The sequence below is a fragment of the Zalophus californianus genome, chromosome X (genome assembly GCF_009762305.2).
Source record: "Zalophus californianus isolate mZalCal1 chromosome X, mZalCal1.pri.v2, whole genome shotgun sequence".
Taxonomy (NCBI): Eukaryota; Metazoa; Chordata; class Mammalia; order Carnivora; family Otariidae; genus Zalophus; species Zalophus californianus.
In genome coordinates this window covers 98,848,472-98,868,406 of record NC_045612.1, presented here as the reverse complement: position 1 = coordinate 98,868,406, position 19,935 = coordinate 98,848,472, and positions in this window count along the sequence as shown.

Below are 19,935 nucleotides of genomic sequence, written 5' to 3'. Positions count from 1 at the left end.
GGCAACTAAGAGTAATAAAAAAGATCAAATATGGATATTCTTGTGGCCTTCCACAACGCCTTTAATATCTTTGGGTCTCAATTTCCCTGAATGGAAAAACAAAGGGTTGGAACACAAGGATCTTTAAAATCAAGCATTAACATTGAGAGTCTTTTTTCTTTACTACTCTCCATCTTTTCCTGTTTTGTGCTCCAACTCACCCTTTGTATTTCCTCCACTGTATCCTGAGTAAGTCTCCCTGATGCCTTTTGTCATCTCTACCAAGGAGGAGACATCCCTAGAGACTGTCAGAGATGCTATATAATTACCATCAATACCAGACAACTGGTCCTCATGAGGAAGAGGAGGGCTTGCAGAAGCATGGAAGCAACAGTCACTGGGCTGAAATGAACGAACGTGAAATATCATCAAGGCACTGGATCACCTCGTTTTCTTTACTTCAGGGCGCTGGTCACCTCCACACTCCATGCTGCTGGTAGTGCCTTCTGCTTGTGGTGCTTCAATATGTTGTAAAGCGTGTGTGTGTGCGCACACACTTATTTTCTGTCTCAGTTTAAAGAAAATGTCAAACTTCTCCTGCTTGTGCTAAAAAATGAAATAACGGGTGATTTTGACATTTGATGGTATTTAAAGGGAGAAATTATTTATACTGGAGAGAACCAAATACAGATGATTATAAATGCAGTGTGGACATTGCTGTTGTTTGTCCATACGAGAAAAAAAATCTTCAGTGTGCCCTGTTGTCACTGAAATGAGTCTTCGACACGAACTGCGGGCATTTTCGGGATGATCCAATCAGTCATTCCACTGAACGTCAGATACTCAGAGCAGATTGCAGGAACTTCATCTGAGGATGAAGATAGAGAAACAATGTACCCTGTTGTTGAGCGAAGAGGGATTTAAATTTGTGAAGGGCAGCAAATGCCACACGTCAGAAAGGGAAGAAGTGAAAAAAAGGTGAATTTATAGACCAGAAGAGTGCCACTGTACCCTACCATTAGGCACAGAAATAGAAGATGATGCTATGAATTGTTAATTCTGTGTCCCAAAAGCCTGGCAGCGCATGAGAATACTGGGTAGGCGATAGTGAGATTTAGAAAACGACAGTTTCTGAAAGAGGCAAGAGTACGAAACAGGCATTTATTAGGACAAGTTAATGCACTGGACAACCGAAGAGAACATATATTCAGGATCTCAGCTGTGCTAGATCCACAGTATCCTAACTATGTGTATCCTATTGAGGAATACTCTGTCAGACATAAGGGTTCATTTGTCTTGTTAAAGGGCCTCCAGTGAGAGGGAATTCTCACATGAAATAAGGGAAAAGTAGGCAAAATATCAATTAACCCCACAATCTTGCCTGCTACTCATATCTATAGAGAGTAACCCATATTTTCAAATCATTGCTTTGTGATGTCTTAGAGTACTTTACGATTTTTAAGTTGTGTGACAAAAGCTAGAGCTAACTTCTCCAGACTCTGCTACTACCAATATTACTGTCATTTTTAGGGAAAAAAAAGAAAAGGAAAATTAAAGTACTAGCCAAAAATACTAGTACTAATACTGAGAAGGACCTGTTTGCTCATTCCTTGAGCCAACCTCTATCTCCATGTTCTATGAAATTTCCTAGGAACTGGAGAGAAAAAGAGAGTAGTACACCGGGTCCCTCTTCTAAAGGAACTTAGAGTATTTAAGAGGAGGCAGATCTGTCAATAAAGAATTCAAACAAAATGTGCGAAGTGCAAGTAGCACCCAGAAGCTGCTCTCAGAGCACGGCAAGGGGAGGAGGGAAAGCCGGGCTGCCTGTCATCATCATGTGCCCAGCACCACACCTGATTCCTGAAATGTCACTAGGAATTTGCAAAGAAAAAGGAAAAAAAAGAAAAAGAAACATCCCCTGCAAAACCCAAGAGCCCACTTAGTATTTGTGAATGATTTCCTCTTGTTATATTTTAGAATATGTTCAGGTTTAATGTTATGCCCTTAGACTCATTTGCTTTCTGAGATTTTCTCCGGTGGAGCAAATGAGGAGTTATTAGAGCTAGCATGAAGAAATTGCATAGGACCTTTCTCATCCTTCTTGATCTAGGCCACTGCCAGAACAAAGTGCTTTAATAGCTGAGAGGAAGAATAACCACAGTATTCCAAAGTTGAGATTTATCTTGCTTTTTAATTTTGTCTCGGATACATTTGTATAAGAAGAAAAGCAAGTATGACTCAAAACACACACACCGTGCTTATATTTTCTTTAATCCTCTGCAAAAAATTTTTTTTTTTGTTGGGGGCAGGCATTAAATTCTGAGCCTCTTGCTGGAACAAATCTGAGACCCGGTGATCTACAAGATTCAGGAATGCTTTGGGAAGACGGGGTATTTGGCACAACGGGGAGTTTTGGTTTATCAAAACGGGAAGAAAAGGTTTTAAGCAAATAACTTGTATGATTCCATCTGCAAGTGAGCCCAGTCCTTCTTCTGAGTGTGTAGAATTTGATTTTGTGCTGGCTGAAAATGGTAGAAAGAATATACAGATATTTTTGCAATACTTTTAGCCATAAATCAAAGTACTTGATGTTGGTGTTGCGTAGGGTGGGGGAATGAATCCAGAGAGAAGGGGACAGACAGGATATATATTATGATGGTAAAATGACTAATGCAGCCAAATGGTTCTGGTTCAGGATGCGGCCTTCCAGTTGTAAAGATCAAGACAGACTGGATAGAACAAAAAGGCGGAGCAAGGGCAAATTTGCTCTCTGCTTGAACTGAGACAGCCATCTCCTGTCCATGGACATTCTTGCTCCCGGGTCTTGGGCATTCAAATTCAGATTGGGATTTAGACCATCAGCCCCTCTCTGATTCTTAGCTCTTTGGACTCACACTGAATTGCAGCACCGGGTTTCCTGGTTCTCCAACTTGTAAACAGCAGATCATGAAACCTCTCAGCCCCTTTAATCATGTAAGCTTATTTTTATAATAAAAACGTTCCTAAATGTACTATCTTATACAGAAGTATCTAAGGTATGTTTTCCATATGAGAGACTGTGCAGAATAATTGAAACTGTGTCTTCTAAGTGAGCAAATAGTAAAACACGTTCAAAACATGGTGGATCCTCTCTTCTTGACCTAACAGGACTTTCCCACAGCCCGGTACATAACAAATGGTAACACAGTATTTGTTGAATAAATGAATGAATACATTTATGAATGGATAGAAGGCCGTGTGGGATGGATCTTATTGGCAAATATCCACCCATTAGAAAATGTTAACTTTTCTTTCTATTGGAGAGGTATACTCTTGACGAGCTAGAATTAGTAAAAAAAAAAAAAAAAAAAAAAAAAAACCCGAACAAAAAAACAAAACATAGCATTTAGCATCAAAGTGACCTGAGTACATGACACTGCTTCTAAACTACTTCATTGTGTGATGCTGAATGAGGCAGCTAATAAATGTGTACCTCATTTTCCTCCAATGTAACACTCAAACTGGGGTGTTATGTGAATTAAATAACAAAGTCATGTAAAATGTCTGGGATATACTACATGATCATATAGATCAGTTTCCTTATAATACAGTTTTGTTTTCTACCCTATTTTAAAATCAGTTTTCTATTTTGCTACTGAGTTATAGGAGTTCTTTATATACTTTGAATATTAACCCCTTATCAGATATACGACTTGCAAATATTTTCTCCCATTCCATAGGCTGTCTTTTCATTTTGTTGATCATTTTCTTTGCTGTGCAGAAGCCCTTTAAATTGGTGTAGCCTCACTTACTAGTTTTTGCTTTTGTTGCTTGTGTTTTTGGTGTCCTATCCAAAGAATCTTTGCCAAGACCAATGTTGAGGAGCCGTTTCCCTATGTCTTTTCCTTAGCGTTTTATGGCCTCAGGTCTTATTTTTAAATCTAACTCATTTTGAGTTAATTTTTGTTAGTATGAGATGAGATCAAATTTCAGTCTTCTACATGTGCTTATCCAGTTTTCCCAACACCAATTATTACAGAGACTATCCTCTCCTCCTTGAGCATGCTTGACTTCCTTGTCAAATATCAGTTCTCCATACATGTGAGGGTTCCTTTTTGGGCTCTTGATTTTGTTCCATTGGTCTATGTGTACATTTTTATGCTAGTACCATATTGTTTTGGTTACTATAGTTTTTAAATATAATTTGAAATTAGGAAGTATAATGCCTCTGGCTTTGTCTTTTTTTCTATTTCTGTGTATCATGCCATTGGAATTTTGACTGGGACTGTACTGAATCTGTAGATGACTTTGGGTAGTATGGACATTTTAACATTAATTTTTCCAGTCCATGAACATGAGATGTCTTTCCATTTACTTGTGTCTTCTTCTTCAGTTTCTTTCACCAACGTCTTCTAGTTTTCTGTGCACAGATCTTTCACTTCTTTAGTTAATTTGGATTCCTAAGTATTTTACTTTATGCTATTGAGAATGGTATTGCTTCCATTATTTCTGAATACACATTTTTCCAAAGAAAACATACAAATGGCCAATGGGTACATGACAGGTTGTTCTATGTCACTAATCATTAGGGAAATGCGTATTGAAACCACAACGAAATCATCTCATACCTGTTAGAGTGGCTATCAACAAAAATGCAAGAGATAACAAATGTTGGCAAGGATGTCAAGAAAAGGGAACCCTTGTACACTGGTGGGGGGGGGAGGGATGTAAATTGGTGCAGCCATTATGGAAAACACTATGGTTGCTCCTCAAAAAACTTAAAATTAAAAATCCACATGATCCAGTAATCCCACTTCCTGATATATATATATTCAAAGGAAATGAAATCACTATCTCAAAGAGATAGCTGCACTTCCGTGTTCACTGCAGCATTATTCATAATAGTCAAGGTATAGAAACAACATAAGAGTCTGTCAGTGGATAAGTGGATAAAGAAGATGTGGTATATCTATACAATGGAATATTACTCAGCCATGAAGAGGAAGGAAGAAGGAATCCTGCCATTTGCAACATCATGAATGGACCTTGAGTTCATTATGCAATGTGAAATAAGTCAGGCAGAGAAAGACAAATATTCTATGATACCACTTATATATGGAATCTAAAAAAGCCGAACTCATAGAAACAGAATACAACAGCGGTTATCAGGGTCTTGGGGGTGGAGAAAATGGGGAGATGTTAAACAAAGCATTCAAACTTCCAGTTGTAAGATGAGTAAGTTCTGGGGATCTAATGTACAGCATGGTGATTACAGTTAGGAATACTATATACTTGTTACACACACACACACAGGAAACCACCACAGGCGCTAAATAAAAGACCTGAAATACCAAAGACCACCCTGATTATGCGTCCTTGAAACTAACAGAAAAATTAATAAATTATTCCATAGGATGGTTTTAAATTATTTATAGGAAATTTCTTCTCCATCTTAATTTGTTCAAATCACTTTCTGTAATTTACTGAGAGAAATGAATCTTCCCTCTGCTGTGCTGATAAATTCTCCCTACTCTTCCAGACACTTTATATCTATTCAGGAGACAAAGTTACTTTGTGAGTCTTTTACTTTTCTCTTCTGATAACTTCCTTCCTAATTTATGAACACTTCCTTAATCCAGTATTTCTCTCCCCTGCCCTACAACATGACTCTTTGCTTCAGTACTCAAGAGTTTTGGGTTGTATGCAAATTTTCAATTGAGAAAAATGGAACATCTCATTGTTTTGCTACCAAAAGCCTTCATAGTTGAGTTAAATTTAATTCCAGTCATGCATTTCTACTTGCGGCTTTTCCAAAGGCCTTCAGGAGTTGGCAAAACTAGAGAAAGATACAGCCAGAGCAGAGATAAAATGTGCATGCACTAAGCAAGGATCATAGAAAAGTAACAAAGTATTACTACAAATCAGAACAGGAGTATTTTAGGCAAAAAGGAATCTTGTTGTTGTTGTTGTTTTCCAGTTATTCCAATTTCAGTAAAAAGGAATAAGAAAAGAGTTTCTTTGAATGCATGCATGAGGGAAACAAACAATACGTTTCAGAACTGAAATGAGTCAAGACTTTGTACACAAATCAGGGGAGATCAGAAGGCCCTGGATCTCTCTGATGAAGGCTATTTTTCTATCATTATTCAGCCTGTTCTATTTTGTTACTTACCTAAGATACATTCTTGACATGCAACTGAGTTTTAGCTTCTGTGTTTATTTCTAAGAGTTATAGAAAGGTAAATTCTCAAAAGTTTTATACCATATTTGCTGTCACAAACTGAAATTTAAATATATGTGAGGGGTCAGTTGTGTGAGGAGTTGATGTGGCAATTTTATCGCCAAGGAATGCTCCCAAGTGAGAAGGGAGAACAGATATCTCTTTTGTCCCTAATCCCGTATTCACTGTATTTTTGTCTCAATGTTCTCTTTGCTCTGATTTCTGGATTACTCCCAAACGTTCCATTTTGAAAAAATCAACTCTGTCGTTTTGCCCTTTTGCCCTTTATTGCTCCTCTCCTTTCCTCTATCAGCCTCCTCCCCATTACCTTTCGCTCGACACTGATCTTGCATTCAAGCTAGAAATATCCCTGTCCTTTCCAAACTTCTCAAGACAGAATCCAGATTTTGTGGAACGTAATCTGGGATGAGAGGACTCTTTTAAGTCATAGAAATTTGTTAAACCAGACAGAGCTTTGGAAGGGACCTGTGCATGTCAACGGCCCTGAAGTTTGAGGTCATGGTAAATCTTCCCATTATTATTAATCCATCCCAAACCTGTTCTTCCTTTCCACTGATTTCTCATTATATTGTTACCAGAGGACAAAAGAGAACAGGACTTATAACTGTTGTTATTCAGCGCCCCATTCTCACCAACTATGAGGCAGCCATTTGTGTGAAGCAGCAGCTATGAACTTGGTAGAAACTCCCAGAGATAAAATTCTTATCAATGTACACCTGTCTCTGAACAAAACTGGAACTAGATGAGATTCTGAGCTGGGAAGCCGATTGTTTAGCAATACAATTTTCACTTTGAAAGAGAAGGGGCTGAAGATAGAGAGGCATGGATAAACAGAGTTGACATGCAGGAAACCAGTTTTGCATTTCTTATGGTGAAAAATAATATATAAATACAAAAAGGAATGTTGGAAGCAGTTGTCAATAGTGAGTTAAGAGATATACCAACTTATTTATTTACAATTAGTTAATCTTAAACACTCCTATTCACACTGCTAGAGAAGCAGTATCAAGTGATGGAAAAATGGCAGGCTTTGAAATTAAATCAACCTCGGGGAAAACCTTGAGTCTGACACTTACTAGCTTTGAGTTTCTAACAACTGTGAGGCTCTGTTGCATCAAATATGGAGAGGAAAACGTCCAGGTTGTTTTAGAGATTATCATACTTGTGTGTGTATATAAATAATAAAGAAATCAGTCATCATTCTCATTATTATATATATAAAATAGGTATATAATATACACATAGAATGAACACAACTGGGATCTAAATAGGAATTAGAGATTAAATATGTACAAAGCTCCACATCTAAGGCAGAAAAATAAACATACTGTTTAAATGCTTTTCACTGTAATCTTCTTTGTCCAAACTATTTTTGCAAAAAGCTTTCGCATTTACTGTAATTTGAGTAACACTTTTAAGTAGTTGCGGATTAACAGACGTATCTTTCTTTCACTTCTTGTATCCCACACCCTGAACCAGAGAACTACAGTCCATCACTTTTCCCTCCAAAAGTTGTATATTAACAACTATAAATTAAGCTGAGATCCCTATTAAAAATTTAGATTTATAAAAAGCATCCTCAAAGGGTCAATTTATTCCAACCCCATTACATTTTCCTGTTGAAAGTCATGAGCCTTGAGCAGAAACTTAGTTGGGCTCGATGAAGTCAAAAGGGAATTTACTAGAAGTCTTATTGAAAAGAAAGTCTAGGATATAGGACAGTTAGTACAGTACCTCAGTCATAAACATGCATCAATGAGAGAGACCTGTGGAGAACTGTTTCTCAGCACAAGCCCAAATCATGACCTTGCCCCATGACAGTTTCTAGAATTTACCTTATTTTACTACAAATACATAACTTTAGACATGTAATACTAATTTTTAAATTGTGATCTAATGTGCATACAAAACATTCAATCTTTTAAGGCTATGCAGTTCCATAAGCTTTGACAAATACACATGCCCATTAAAACCATGATCACAATTAAGATAATGAACATTTCTATCATTCCAGAAATTTTCCTCCTTTGTCATTCTAAGAAATCTCCCAATCCAGACAGGGACAAACTCTGTTCTTATTTGTTATTATCACTTATTTTTTCCAGTCTAGAAATTCATGTGAAAGAAAGCAAAGTATGTACTGTTTCAGGTCTAATTTCTTTTGATCAACATTGTGTTTCTGAAATTCTTCTACACTGTTGTGAATATCCTAAGTTCAAATCTTTTCATACCTTTTAAGTAGTGCATTGAATAAACATAGAATAATATTGATAAACATTTGGATTTTTTCCCAGGTTTTGCTAAAATGATTAAAGCGGGTATGAACACTTTGTCACATGTATTCTTGTTGCTATACACTTTTATTTCTCTTGGTTCTCTAAGAATACAACTGCCTAGTTATTATACTTCCAAACCAGTACTGCAATTTTCGTTTTGTTTTGTTTTACTCTGTGACTAACAAACTCTCAGTTGTTTTCAAAGGAAAGGCAAACCAGGGGGTCAACAGTCTTTCTCATACATTGTTGCTAAGACTTTAAAATAGGACAAGTGATATGGAAGTAAACTGAATAATACCTAACAAAATTACATGTTTTCTGCATATTATTTTATATTTGTGAATACATAATCTTAGATTCCTAGAAATGTGATGGACTGAAGGAAAAAATGTTTATGAAGAAGTTGGGATCTAAATACTATAAAGGGCACAGGAAACTTAGAAACATAATATTGTGCAAAAATGTATATTAGAGAAGAATGCAATCTTCCAGCAGTCATTCCACAATTGTGATACTATGCACAATATATCTGTAGTTTTAAGATGACATCTTTCACTTAGATTCACACAGACTTGAGGATGTGGCTAAAAACTGCTATTTGGTTTCAGCTCTGGTCCCAGAACTTGGAAAGCTGAAGGACTAAATGTCTACTTCACTGTCACATCTGGCATCCTTTTTTTTTTTTTTTAAAGATTTTATTTATTTGCTAGAGAGAAAGCGCATGCACATGCAAGAGAGCGCAAGCAGGGGGAGCTGCAGGGAGAGGGAGAAGCAGGCTCCCTGCTGAGCGAGGAGCTTGATGTGGGGCTCGACCACGACCTGAGCTGAAAGCAGCCGATTAACCGACTGAGCCACCCAGGCGTCCCTGTCTCTGGCGTTCTTGAATTGTATTTGCTCATGTGGTTAACTACATTCTTATCAGTGTAATAATCAAAACAAACACAAGGCATATCATCCAGATTTATCTTTAAGATTTAAAGAACTGCTTTCAAAGATAGGTTCCCATGGTAAGTATAACTTGAAGAAAAAAACTTATGTGGTTTATGTATTGAAATCCTGTCATTCAGCTGATGGTTAAGTGTATATATATTTCGGCAAGAGTAAATTTAACAATGATCAATGATATACAAAAACAAGTGTTAAGAATTTTTAAATACTTAAAAAGGAAATAGATTGCCAATATGAATATTAAGGGAACATTAGCTAGAAAACTTTTTGGAGGACACTATACCTGGTTTGAGCCAACGAATGTGCATTTAAATTTAAACATCAATTCCAGGCAGAAAAATAAAGACTATGTCATGCTGTTTGCCATACTTCATTCTTAAGAAATAAGCTCTACAAAAACCTTTAGTTTTATTTTTTTAATTCCAATTAAGCCATGAGTCTTTCAAGTAAAAGTTTCATTTCAAGAAACTTCATATCTGAAAAGCAGAATGTTAAACTTGCCACCTTAATTTTTCCTAGGAAAAACTCCAGAATTATGTACTACACATAATAAAGAATATAAAGAACATGACAAAGAAACTAATGTGAGAGGTTCCTCCAGAAAGGCTTGTTGAAAGTGAGTGTGTAGCATCACAAATGAGCAGTAGTGATTGCTGGAGCAATCCTCAAGTTCACCATGCTTAAGAATGACTACTAAATTTTAATGGTAATTTTATAGTATTGATTAGTTTTAAAACATTTCAGATTTATTCTTGTATCCCAGAGGTTTATTTTATAGCACTGGTTCAATCTTGTTTGTAAGGTTCACTCACTTGGCATTAGCAAAACTGTGTACTCAGTGCCTTCCATTTTATCATTAAGGCCCACTGCCAGGGCTTCCCCCTTAAAGACCAATTAGAAATAAAAGCATTTTCTTTCATCTTTTCTATCTTCCTCACCTGGTTCTAAGTTCTTAAAGTAAACCTCTTTATCACCTCAATCAGTCCATAGTCCTCTATTTTCTTTCATTTTCCTACTGCTCCTATACAGATAGCAAGTCTTAAGTATAGATGTCAAATTACTCTGGATCCTCCTTGACTAATTTTTTTTTAATTTTATTTATTTATTGAGAGAGTATGCGAGCACTCTCCAGTGTGCAAGCAGGGCGGGGGTGGGGGAGCAAAGAAAGTGAGAGAATCTCAACCAGACTCCACGCTGAGTGTGGAGCCCGATGTGGGGCTCAATCTCATGACACTGAGATCATGACCTCAGCCAAAACCAAGAGTTGCACGCTTAACTGAGCCACCCAGGTGCCTCCCTCCTTGACTTCTTGAATAAATTTGATTCTCTGAGAGAAAGTATTTCAAGAACAGGTATTTATGTCCTCTCAACTTTTGGTATTTCAATTTCATTCAGATGTTTCTCTAACAACAAAAGAGAGCACATCATCCTTATTTTAAATTTCTCTTCCTAATTGTTGACAAAATCTACCCTTCTCTTCCAGGTGTAAACACAGTCTGATTTCTATGAGCCCTAAAACCTTGGCCCAAATTTATGTAATTAATAAACCCAGGTCCCAGTTGAGATGATATGGTGAGGTCTTAGACTTGAGCATATGGCAAAACCACTTAATTCCTAAAGATTGGACTCTCCATTTTTTTTTCCTTCTTAGCCCTCAATAAATTCAAAATGACATTAACAGGAACTAAACGTGGGGCTTCTCAACCTAACACGAAACACACACTGTTAGCTTCTGTCCCCCATGATTCTTTCTGCTATTCTAAGTATAAAAATGCATTTCCTTTTTTCTCATGGCTGAATAATATTCCATATATAGACTCACATCATCTTTATCGATTCATCAGTTGACACTTAGGTTGTTTCCATATCTTGACTCCCGTGAATAATACTGCAATAAACGTGGGAACACAGATATCTCTTCGATACCCTGTTTTCATTCCCTTTGGATAGATATATACCCAGAAGTGAGATTATGATACCACTTACATATGCAATCTAAAAAAGCTGAACTCATAAAACAGAAAGTAGAGTTACCAGGGGCTGGGGGGTGGGAGAAATTGAGAGGTGTTGGTCAAAGGGTATAAACTAGCAGTTAGAAGATGAATAAGTTCTGGGGACCTAGTGCACAGCATTGTAATTATATTTAACAATACCATATTATATACTTGGAAGTTACTACACAACTACATCGATTTGAATGTTCTCACCACAGAAAAAGGATAATCGTGACATGATAGGGGTGTTAGCAAACACTACAGTGTGAATCATACTACAATATGTATGTATCTAATTAACACATAGCACACCTTAAATTTACACAATGTTATATGTCAATTACATCTCAAATTTTTAAAAAATCCCACACATACACTTGCTTGAGAAAACAGCAAAAGTTTTCTTTTTTTCCCCTTTTCCCCAATGCACAAATGCTTGGAAAGCTCAAACACTTGGAAGACTCAGCTTGTTTTGATATAGGCCTTAACTAGGACTAAACAGCTTCTTCCTTTGATCATTTAATCCTTGTGTCAGCAGACCTTGCTTGGTTAAAAGCTAAGCCAATGTGGGTCAGGATAAGGGCAGCCAGAGTGCCCCATTTTTTATGCTTACTGAGGCCTGTCCTGCCTGATCCATTTAAAAACCTACTGAAATATAAACCGCTGCAACTGACTAAGGTCAAAACCCCACATGACATATAAGAGCATTGAAACTGATGCCTCCTGCTCAGACTGTGCCAGAAATGTGATTTTTTTTTTTCCCTCCCCAAATATCAGGTCAAGATTTCTAGCCAAAGATCCAAGATGTTGGGATATTAGATGTCCAGTGAATAGCATTCCTATTCGCTGCACCCAAGTTAGAAAGTAGTTAAGAGACACACCCCCAAAAAATTGAAAGGAAATTAATCACAGTAGTTTGGTTACTGATAAGGCTGAATTGGTGGCAGCTATAGAGGGATTCCTAAAACTCTTTGTGAATTAGATGAACTTAACCTTAAAGGCTCATAAAAGCAGCTCAGGTATGGCCAAGCCAAGCATATACATAATCCCTAATGACCAGAAACTGTAAAACTCCTAGAAGAAAGTGTAGGCGGATAAATCCTTGGGGTCAGTCTAGGAATGGTTTCGGGGATCTGACACCAAAAGCATAGACAACAAAAACAAAAAAATAAACAAGTAGGACTGTCACAACTAAAAATTTTCTGCACAGCAAAGGAAACAATCAATAAAATGAAAAGCAACTTACAGAATGGGAAAAAATATTTGCAAATCATGTATCTAACAAAGGGTTAATATCCAAAATATAGAAGGAACTCTTACAACTCAGTAGCAAAAACGAAACAACACCAACAACAACAAAAAAAATCCATAATAACCTAATTAGAAAATGGGCAGAGGACCTGAATACGTTTTCCCAAAGACATACAAATAGCCAACAAGTATATGAAAAGGTGCTCAACTTCATTACCCACCAAGAAAATGCATATCAAAACCACAATTGATATCACCTTATACCTGTCAGAATAGCTATCACCAAAAATACAAGAGATAACAAGTATTGGTGAGGTCTGGAGAAAAGGGACCCCTTGTGTACTCTTGCTGAGAATGTAAATTGATACATTCTCTATGTAAAAGAGTAGTACGGAGGTTCCTCAAAAAATTAAAAAGAAAACTACCATATAATCCAGCAATCTCACTTCTGGGTATATCTCCAAAGGAAATAAAATCACTATGTCAAAGAGATATCTGTACTCCCATATTCATGGCACCATTATTCAAAGTAGCCAATGTATGGAAACAACTTAAATGTCCATCAATGGAGGAAGAGAGAAAGAAAATGGGTTTTATATACCAAAGGAATATTCTTCGGCCATGAAAAGGAAGGAAATCCTGCCGTCTGTGACAATATGGATAAACCTGGGGACACTATGCTAAGTGAAATAAGCAGAGAAAGATGAGAAATATTGTATGATACCACTTATATGTGGAATCTAAAAAAACAGTAAATGCTAAACTCACAGTGACAGAGTAGAATGGTGGTTACCAGAAGCTGAGGCTAGGGCATGAGGAAAATGGGAAATAAAAAACAGTAAAAGAAAGTAGTGATTGTCAGGGACTGGGGGTAGGAGTTATGGGAAATTATTTTAATGGGTACAGAGTTTCAGTCTTACAAGATAAAAAACATTTGGAGATGGATGGTGATGATAGTTGCACAACAGTATAAATGTACTTAATACCACCGAACTGTACACTTAGAAATGGTCAAGACAGTTATTACATTATGTGCAATTTTATCACAGTAAAAAAAACGGGGAAAAATGAGAAAACAGTATAAAGTGAAAAGTTCCCAGATGAAATTCTAATTTTATATTTATTAGGAAACATAGTTTACTATTAATGACATCAGTAAGTGCACTAAAGTAACTATGAACCTTACCTTTGACAGCATAAACACTACTTAAAATGTTGTGAGGAGAAAAATTTGCAAACTAAAAGCCTTTAGAAATTGTAAAAAGAGAATTAAAGTATCCCATTTGGGAAAAAAAAACATGAAATTTTAGTAAAGAAAAGCCATTTTTAGAATAGTAAATTTGGGAAACTGAACTTTTGGTTAAATGTCTTCCAGAAAATTGATATTTGGCCATTTGACCTACCCCTCCCCCCCAAGCTGTGTTTCAGCAACACTCACCTCTGTCACTTCCTCAAGTAGGTTCAGTTCCTCTTTGCTTTCCCCTTGGTCTGAAATTTTCTTTCTCCTTTTTCACCTGAAAGGTTCCTATGCATCCTTCAAGTCATAGTGAGTGACTCAGAGCCTGTATTATTCATTTTCAATACGAGAAAAGAACATAGTAAATGTTAAAACATCATCAAGTACACTAAAATGTAATGGACCAACAAGGATACATTTTCACTAAGTATAGCAAACTTTTAACACCTTTATTATATAAAACTATGTAAACATATTTAGTTATATAAAACTGTAAGAAACACTATGTCCCCTAATTTAAAAATAATTAAAAACAGGAAAGTAACCTAAAAGAATATGCAGTGACTAGTTAAAAAAAACTATTGAATCTTGCTGTTGATCAAAGATATGTGAGGGGCGCCTGGGTGGCTCAGCTGTTAAGCGTCTGCCTTCGGCTCAGGTAACGATCCCAGAGTTCTGGGATTGAGCCCCGCATCAGGATTCCTGCTCAGCGGGAAGCCTGCTTCTCCCACTCCCCCTGCTTGTGTTCCCTCTCTTGCTGTCTCTGTCAAATTAAGAAATAAAATCTTTAAAAAAAAAAAAAAAAGATATGTGAGACTCCAGTTTTCTTCTATTAAATTAACAAATAATTTGTAAAATGCTCATATTAACACTGGTGAGAGTACAGCAAGAAAGACATTTTGATGCACTGTAGTAGGAATGTAAGAGATTTATAAAAACAATTTGCTGATTTATATCAAGTGTCTGGAAAAAATCCTGACCAGTGAGTTGACTTTCAAGAATCTGTTCAAAAAGAAAAAGACAGAAATGAACAGAGCACTATTTATAATAGCAAAAAACTGGAAATGGTCCAAATGAACACTCTCCAGAGTCACAAAGCAAAATCTGTACAAAAATTCAGTTTTCTGTAAATCTTACATTTTAGAACAAATTAAACAAAGGGATACTGAGGCAACTTTCACCCAGGTTGCATTTTTAGTATATGGGTTACCAGTTATTTAAAATACTGTAATTGCCATTTAGACAAACTCTGACTGGTGGGCCTTGAAGTATTTTTAAAAGCAGGGAGTTGGGGAGCTTAACTATTCAAACAGGCTTTCCAGAGTGAATTCAGGTATAATTTAAGGAAGTGCAGAAAGTATTCGTTAGTTTTCCAACAGCTGGACAGCTTTTCTAGAAATCAATATCCAAATACAGGAAGAGGGTACAGAATTTTATGTTCAATCTCTTAACATTAATCTAAAAGGTTAGACTGATAAATACTTCGTGAGCAGAAGGAAAGCAATATAAATTCTAATTAATTTATGGGTTATTACATCAATGCATTGATACTTTATATGAATATGCCAATGCAATTTACTCAAACACTTCTCTTTCTGCAGAAATAAAATGTCTTCCATTTGGAAAAAAGCTTAAAATAATTACACGAAAATAAGAACAAAGGCGGAAATATCATAATCCCAGATTTCAAGATACACTACAAAGCTGTAGCCATCAAAATAGTATAGTACTGGCACAAAAACAGACACAGATAAATGGAACAGGACAGAGAACCCAGAAATAAACCCATGCTTATATGGCCAATTAATCTACCACAAAGGAGGCAAGAATATGCAATGGGGAAAGACAGCCTCTGCAACAGATAGTGTTGGGAAAACTGGACAGCAACATGCACAAGAATGAAACTGGACCACTTTCTTACAACATACACAAAAATTAACTCAAAATGAATTAAAGACTTAAATGTGAAACGTGAAACTATAAAACTCCTAGAAGGAAACATGGGCAGTAATTCCTTTGACATCATCCGCAGAAAAATTTTTCTAGATATGTCTCCTAAGGCAAGGGAAATAAAAGCAAAATTAAACTATTGGGACTACACCAAAATAAAAAGCTTTGCACAGAGAAGGAAACTATGAACAAAACAAAAAGGCAACCTACTGAATGGGAGAAGATATTTGACGATGATGTATCTGATAAGGGGTTAATATCCAAAATATATCAAGAACTTACACAAGTCAACACCAGAAAAACAAACAATTCCAATAAAAAATGGGCAGAGGACCCGAATAGACATTTTTTTCCAAAGAAGACATACAGATGGCCAAGAGATACATGAAAAGATGCTCAACAACACTCATCATCAGGAAAATGCAAATCAAAACCACAATGAGGTGTCACTTTATACCTGTCCAAACAGCTAAAACCAAAAACCTAAGAAATAACAAGAGTTGGCAAGGGTGTGGAGAAAAAGGAACCATCCGTGCACTGTTGGTGGGAATGCAAATTGGTGCAGCTACTATGGGCAAACAGTATGGAGATTCCTCAAAAAATTAAAAATAGAATTACCATATGAACCAGTAATTCCACTACTGGATATTTACCCAAAGAAAACAAAAATATCAATTTGAAAAGATATATGCACCCCTGTGTTTGTTGCAGCGTTATTTACAATAGCCAAGATATGGAAGCAACCCAAGTATCCACACACAGATGAATGGATAAAGAAACTGTGGTATGTGTGTGTGTGTGTGTGTGTGTGTGTGTGTGTATTATAAAATATACAATATCATTTTGCCATATAAAAGAATGAGATCTTGCCATTTTCAACAACATGGATGGACCTAGAGATTATAGTGCTAGTGAAATAAGTCAGAGAAAGATGAATACCATATGATTTCACTCATTTGTGGAATTTAAGAAACAAAACAAAGAAAAAGAGAAACAAAAAACCTGATTCTTAAATACAGAGAACAAACTGTTGGTTGCCAGAGGGGAGGTTGGTGGGTGGAGAGGAGAAATAAAGAAGATAAAGAGTGCATTTATCTTGATGAGCACTGAATAATGTATAGAATTTTTGATTCATTATATTACACACCTGAGACTAATACTGTATGTTAATTACACTTCAATTTAAAAAAGATAAACAGCTAAGGGTATATACATACTCTAACCACAGTAAGACTAAGGTAAATTACACAGCACATATAATTCTCATTCCACAAACTTTGGTAGACAATGTCCTTATTTTCTTAGAACTCGCATTAAATCTAACTTCCATTCCACATCCTACAGTGTGGCCTGTAAATTCAGTCTCAGTCAATATTGGGAATCCCTAAAACCTTACCCCTTCCATGGCTGCTCCAACACAGCACTGTATGAAGTTTCCAGAAGGACAATTAGGAAAGTCTGTTCATTGGTCTACTATGAGATGCCCATAGTCAAGTCAGCATGGCCTCTTGGTGTTGTACAGCTTCACTGTGTCTAGCACTTAGGATGCACGAAACTTGATTAAAAGCTATAGCCAGGGCACAGGGGTCAGCCTCCCTATTTGTACCACATAGTCATTTTCCTTCAAGAGAACCAGAACTGCAGTTGGTAAGTCCCACTACTCAGACAACTTATCAACCTCAATTTCCTTCCAGCATCTCCTTCTGCTACTTCCAAAATGATCATCTGTCTTCCGTCTATTCAAGAAGCTTAGTCTTCAGAAAAACCAAGCCAAGAAGTTTGTTGTGTTTCCTGTTTATAGAACCTACCATGAGTTTAGGAAGCACCAAAGATTGACTTATTCTAGAGCAGAGGAGTAAAACATGAAGAGAAGAAAGCATAAGCTAATAACTCAATAGCTTTAACCAGCATTATTTCTATGGATGTTCTGCTTGAGTGCCATATACTTATTTTGTGTATTACCAGCTTCCATAAAAATTTATATAATTGAAGGATTATGGGTATTTTTTTCCCCAAAAAGGTAAGTTTAGATTATGGATCCAAGAAATAGCAATGGCTCTGAAAGTCTGAAATAAATACAATATCCAATGTGTTCCCAAGAAGATAAAAATGATGTCAAATGGTATCTCTACCTGTAAGTAAAACAAGTAGAGCTAATTCCTTATTTCTGGGATTCTCTCTCCCCCACCCTTTATCTGATTTGCTCCCATGTTAGGACATTAATAAAGCGAACTTTACACACACATTTCTGTGGCAGTGTGTCTGGCTCACCTCGTCCACTAGTTAAGTAAAATGCCACCAATTCTATCCCCAAAGGGACCAGTTAATTTGTTCTGTCTCCATAGCCACAAACTGTACCATTCACCCCAATCAGCCATTTTGCAGTCAGCAGCAGTGGCCACAGGAGGGAATGGACCAGAGAAGAAGACAGAACAGGAGAGGGGGAAAAAAAAATCCCTCAAAGCATGACACATCTCTTAATAGTGAAGAGTTGGTATCAATCTAATTGACAGAGCTCCCTTCTGTTAACTCCCAGCATAGATTGCATCAATCAATCCCAACTAAGTATCTCAATAATATTCCAGAAAAAAAAAAACTTCTATAAGTAAAAGTTTACAATTTTATTTTGAAGTTTCTTTTGCAATTTATACCAAAACTCAGGCATTAAATTGACAGAAATAATTCAGACTCTGGAAGTTGGGGTTTTGATTATTACACAGCAGGAAAACCAAATGTCATGCTGTGAAACATTTGGTTCAACAGCAGCAATGTTGGAATTCCTTTCCCATCTCCCCACAAAGAGGGGAGATAGGATTCCAAGTCCCCTCCAGTCCCACAGATGGAGTCAAAACATCATTAGAAGTGCCCAAGAATGTTTGAAATATTTTAAGAAGTTTCACCTTTCCAGTATTTTATTTCACATTTAGATGGAAAATGTATCTTATGAATAGAGACCTGTTAAAATGATGTTTACATCTTATATAAAAACAGAAATAGTGCTAGTAATTTTGCTTATATTTGCAATATACAGATTCAGAAATACATTTGCATTGTCCAAATACAGCTTTCACACCTGGTTTCTGGAAACAATCTTTTTATTATCGTTGCATAATTAGAATTACTCATTTTTTAAATTATTTTTTAAAATTTATTTATTTGAGAGAGAGAGGGAAAGAGAGATTGCGCTTGAGCAGGGAGGGGGGAAAAGGAGAGAAAGAATCCTCAAGCACACTCTCCGATGAGCGTGGAACTTGACTTGGGGCTGCATCCTAGGGCCCTGAGATCATGACCTGAGGCAAAACCAAGAGTCGGCCGCTTAACCAGATGAGCCACCCAGGAGCCCCAAGAATTAGTCATTTTTTTAAAGTCCTTTCTTTTAAGACATCTGCCTGAGGACTGCTATCATTTAATAAAATGTCTTCTTTTTTAGTGGCCCAAAGATAAAATGTCTAGATAAACTACACTGAACTCCAGATTTCAGATGAGGCAGCATTTTCTTGAGATAATTACGCAAGTTCCTTCTTTGTTGAATGGTAGGAAAGGTCTCTCAAACCACCAGGAAGGTATTTTTACATAACTGGGATAATCTGTTGCTTTCGTTAAATGTTCCCTCACCTCATTTTGTTTAAACTGGGAATTTAAAAGTTACTGTATTATTAAAAAGTTCTTGGATCTTGTTACTTTATCATCTAAGACTCATTATTTTAATACAGGGGAGAAAAAGATTTAGTAATTTCTTTTCCTCTTGCTAACACGTAAAGTTTGCCATCCGGTCTTTTAAGAGTGATCCTCAGCTTGTCAGCAATAAGTATTTGAATTCATGCTATTTCGGTTTTACAGCAGTTTTGGAAAGCATGCAATGTGCCACCAACTGCCCCTTTTTTTTTTAAGATTTTTATTTATCTATTTGACAGAGAGAGACACAGCGAGAGAGGGAACAGAAGCAGAGAGTGGGAGAGGGAGAACCAGGCTTCCCGCGGAGCAGGGAGCCCGATGCCCGGCTCCATCCCAGGACCCTGGGATCATGACCTGAGCCCAAGGCAGACGCTTAACAACTGAGCCACCCAGGCACCCCCGATT